The sequence below is a fragment of the Primulina huaijiensis genome, chromosome 4 (assembly GCF_012295235.1).
Source record: "Primulina huaijiensis isolate GDHJ02 chromosome 4, ASM1229523v2, whole genome shotgun sequence".
NCBI lineage: Eukaryota > Viridiplantae > Streptophyta > Magnoliopsida > Lamiales > Gesneriaceae > Primulina > Primulina huaijiensis.
The window spans coordinates 728,623-734,204 of record NC_133309.1 but is presented as its reverse complement, the minus strand read 5'-3'; positions in this window follow the sequence as shown (position 1 = coordinate 734,204).

Here is a 5,582-nt window from a genome sequence, read left to right as displayed (position 1 = left end):
TCTCATGCGGATTATCATTCGACGAGAAGCCTGTGATACTATATGTAGATAATGCTGCATGTGTTGCTCAAATGAAAGAAGGATACATAAAAAGCGACAGAACTAAACATATTCCTCCTAAGTTCTTCGCATTCACCAAGGAGCTTGAGAAGAATAAATGTATTGATGTTCGTCACATTCAATCAAATGAAAACTCATCAGAACTCTTCACAAAGGCACTTCCTACGACAATATTCAGAAAGCACATATATAATATTGGGATGCGCAATCTACGAAATTCGTGAAGAATTGTTCGTGTCAACATGAGGGGGAGTTTACGTGACTGCACTCTTTTTCCCTTACTATAGTTTTTATCCCAATGAGTTTTTCCTAGTAAGGTTTTTAACGAGGCAGTATAAAAACACGTAATGAAGACAATCATTCTGATCATCATCACAAGGGGGAGTGTTGAAAAATAATATTTAAATATGTGTATTTGAATATTGAATGTTGAATATTTGAATGTTGAAAATTAGGTAAAATTAGGTGTTGAATATTGAAATTTGTGTGTGATGATGAAGGTAATGATGTAATTTATTTTTGGATTATTTGTAAAATTTTTCTATAAACAGATCTCTCATTTGTGAAGAAAATCACAATTGAGTTGAGAGAAAAATATTATAAAGTGTGTAGTGTGATAATTTTGAGAGTTTGAGATTTTTACTTTTTACCGTAAATTTTTACTTTTTCACAACAGTTAACAAATTTTTTGGTTTTGTCTCAGATTTTTTATCTCGAATGTTTCATTTTATGTCAGTTTAATGATTAAAATTACATGTGTCAATTATATATCGAAATAATTTGTAAATGTTTGGAAATAAATCGGGAATTTCGAAATATTTGCGATCAAACATCTGACACTAAATTAGGTGTATTTCTTGTTAAATTAAACCATTAAATTAACATAATAATCAACTCGGGCAAATTTTTGAAACATTTAAAACTAAACTGGAAACTTTAAAACATTTGACACCAAATCAAGAAAGGAGTCAAGTATATGAGACTGAACCGAGTCTTTCTCCTATTTTTTTTAGTTTCAGCAACGGTTGTATTTGCTTTTAAAATTTTTATTGGACCATCGGTGATGACATACTTACCACATGTCAACATCCTGAGTAACTTTTAGAGCGGTTGATACTTTGAGTCAAACAACCAAAACACCACAGATATAACAGATAATAAATCCCAAGATTTAAAATGTTTGTAACTCCTCGAACTGTCTCTGGCAGAAAACGATGGATAGTTGTTTTCAAGCTCTGAGTGATCTTTGTCGATTTGATAATATCTCGAAGAAGGAGCTGGTGAGCAGTGTATGATATATATGAGAAGTGTGCCCATAATTTTATGAGTATACAAGCTTTTATTTTCCGAATGTTTTGCTTCGAATGTATCTCTTTTTTTTTTTTGTCGAGTTCTTGCTTGCATTTTCTATATATAGTACTGGAGTCCTTTTTCCTGTTCAACGACTCTTTGTACAATAGTCCGACAATATGAACACATCATTGTCACGTGATGTTGGTTTCATTAAATGTCTTTAATGTCTTTCATGCTTTTGTGCTTTTAAAATTCCTCTTTGTACAAAAGCTGTCAGACAATGGACTGATGAAATATTTTATGTCATATGAGAGTTGGTATGAGAAATAAAGCTATTGACTGATCAGTTGACTTTCACAAATATCATTAACTTCGTATGGTCGAGAATTACTCTATTATATATATGAGCGGTCCAGTCGAGAGACAAATTAGTCTAGTGTAACTGGCTGAGTAGCTTTACCGGTAGAGAAACTAATTAGCCTGCAACTGTTTATCCAGGTTTTCAACACTGGTAGTGTGTTGCTCTTTGTCTTTGGTAGAACGATTGAATACTTGAATACCCGAATAATGGCAGCTTACTCTAATACAATGAATTATTGTTAGTTATCACCAAAACTAAAGGATTTAAAACAAACATAAGGCAAAAATATTAATATTATTCGTCTTTTTTATTTGAAAGAATGCATAATTATGTAACTCTTGAGGAAATGTCTCGCAAAGAGTTGGACAACTCAAACTGACAGTCGGAAACAAGAAGCTGCTCAGTCGCGTATATCAGTTGGATACAATAACTGATGGTTTAGCTGATATCAGTTGGGCACAATAACTGATACCTCAGCTACGCACCAGTTGACCCCCCCAACAACTGAGAGTCCAGCTTAGTGCTAAGCTAACTGATGGAGTCTTTTAGAGACGTACGACTCCTTACTTACAGCCTGTCACGATACGCAAAAACAGTTGGAAAGATTGACATACAAAGATCAAATCTAGAGAAACTCAACATGGGAAGAGTCCACGGATTTTGTGGATCTGTATTCGATGTGTATAAAAGGAATACAAAACTTTATAATAGAGGGGCACTTCTTTCTTTAGTTAAAAACATCAATAAAACTTGGTTATTCTCCCGTGGATGTAGGTCAGTTGACTGAACCACATAAATTCGTTTGTGTCTTATTACTAAGTTGTATGCTCACAATATCTGATTCATATTGTCGATTAATCTTCAACTTAGATATCAAAATTCAACGATCAGTTCGTTCGTGAGAGTTAAAACTCATAACTCAGTCACAACAATTGGCGCCGTCTGTGAGAATCGAACATATCAATGGGATCGATGAAATTTGAAATCGAGAAGTTCAATGGAAGAAACGACTTCGGATTATGGAGAATCAAGACGCGAGCAATCTTGGTTCAGCAAGGACTCATCGATGCATTAAACAGAGATGATGGACCAACTGGTTCAAACAAGACTGATGGAATTGAAGATAGAAAAGTGAAGACCGAGATAGTAGAAAAGGCACAAAGTGCTATAATTCTATGTCTCGGGGACAAACCTCTACGGGAAGTATCCAAAGAAACAACAGCAGCAGGGATGTGGCTTAAACTCGAAAGTCTGTATATGACTAAGTCCTTGGCAAACATATTATATATGAAACAACGGCTTTATTCATTCAAGATTCGAGAAGAGAAGAGCCTAGTCGATCAGATCGATGAATTTATAAAGATTTTGGATGATCTCGAGAATATAGATGTGAAACTGGAAGAGGAAAACAAGGCACTAATCTTGCTGAATGCTCTCCCTAAATCCTATGAAAACTTCAGAGATGCCATGCTTTATGGCAGAGACCAAACAATATCTTTAGAAGAAGTCCAGTCAGCCATACAAACAAAGGAACTACAAAACAAACTGAACAACAGTGAAGAGTCACATGGAGAAACTTTGATTGCACGGGGAAGGGCAGAAAAGAGGACCAGTAAAGGAACAAAAAGCAGAACTCGGTCAAAGAGCAAAGGAGTGTATAGGTGCTTTCATTGTCACAAAGAAGGGCACTTTAAAAGGGAATGCTCTGACAGGAAGAAAAGAACTCAAGACAGACCCCTGAACGATGGAGAAGCAGCAGTAGCCTCAGATGGATATGACTCAGCTGAAGTACTAGCCATAGCTGAACATGATTCCACAAAAGAATGGATCATTGACACAGGCTGCACATTCCACATGTGTCCAACTAAATCTTGGTTTGAGAACCTCGAAGAATCAGATCAAGGACTTGTTCTTCTGGGGAATGACAAATCATGCAAAGTCAAAGGAATAGGCACAATTCGATTAAGGATGCAAGATGGAATAGACCGAATACTACCAGATGTAAGGTATGTTCCAGAATTAAAATGAAACCTGATTTCACTTGGCACCTTTGAATCAAATGGCTACTCCTTTAAATCTGAGAAGGGCTGCATCAAAGTAACAAAGGGCTCACTGGTTATAATGAAAGCAGTAAGACAAAACTTACTATACATACTTCTAGGCAACACAGTAGTTGGGGGAGCCTCGATGATACAAAGTAAACAAGACACATCCAAGCTGTGGCATTTAAGGCTTGGACATGTGAGTGAAAGAGGCTTAACTGAATTATCAAGACAGAATCTGCTGAGTGAAGACAAGATTCAAGGTCTAGAATCTTGTGAGTACTGCATACTGGGGAAGGCTAAAAGAGTTCAGTTTGGGGTAGGAAAACATAATACAAAACAACCCCTTGAATATGTCCATTCTGACTTATGGGGACCCTCTAAAACTACAACACATGGAGGGGGAAGATACTTCATGACAATAATAGATGATTACTCAAGAAGAATGTGGGTCTATATATTGAAATCCAAGGATGAAGCATACATTAAGTTCAAAGAATGACTACTGTCAGTTGAAAACAAACTGGACAAAAAACTTAAACATCTAAGGACTGAAAATGGGTTGGAGTATTTGTCAGAGCAGTTTAAGGAGTTATGCAGGCAGAAAGGCATTACAAGACACATGACAGTAGCAGGAACTCCACAACAGAATGGCTTGGCTGAACGCATGAATCGTACAATACTTGAAAGAGTTAGGGCCATGATATTGAATGCTGGATTGCCAAAAACTTTCTAGGGTGAGGCAGTTACAACTACTTGTTATCTGATCAACATGTATCCATCAAGTGCCTTAAATTTCAAGACTCCTATGGAACTCTAGAAAGGGTCTCCTTCAGACTACTCAAACTTGAGAGTATTTAGCTGCCTGGCCTATGCTCATGTGAAACAAGACAAACTGGATGCTAGGGCTCTCAGGTGTATCTTTATAGGATACCCTGAGGGAGTTAAGGGCTATAAAGTTTGGAATCTTGAGCCCATTGGACCCCGATGCTTCAACTCAAGGGACATAACGTTTGATGAATCCAAGATGGGATACATATATAGAAACAAAAATTCATTGATAGAAGGAATAAATGACTCAAACTTACAAATTGAGGTGGAGGATCAAAGAGAGGATATGAAACAAAGGGTTGATGAACATCAGGAAGTCAAGACTGAACACAGCAACATAGAACAAGAAATTAAGTCGGAAGGAAAGGACACCAGTTACATGCTTGCTAGGGATCGAGCAAGAAGGGAAATAAGACCACGACAAAGATTTGCGCAAGCTGACATAATCTCCTATGCACTCGCAATAGCAGAGCAGGTGGATTATTCAGAACCGACCTCATATAAGGAAGCCATTTTTAATAAGGATAAGGACAAATGGCTTGCTGCTATGGACGAGGAGATCAGCTCACTGAAAAAGAACAGGGCCTGGCAGTTAGTAAACAAATCACACGGTCAAAGAGTAGTTGGATGCAAGTGGATCTTCAAAGTTGAAGAAGATTCTTCCATGAAATATACTCACCAGTTGTCAAACACTGCTTGACAAGAATAATGCTTGCATTGGTCTCACAACTAGACCTTGAACTCGAGCAACTCGATGTAAAGACTGCGTTTCTTCATGGAGAACTCGAAGAAACCATTTTTATGGAACAACCGGAGGGTTACATAAAAACTGGAGATGGGAATAAGGTATGTTTGCTGAAGAAATCGTTGTATGGCTTGAAACAGAGTCCCAGACAATGGTACAAACAATTTGATGAATTCATGACCCGAATATCCTTCACAAGAAGCAAATATGACAGTTGCGTATAAATAAAGAAGGTGGATAACAAAGTGAT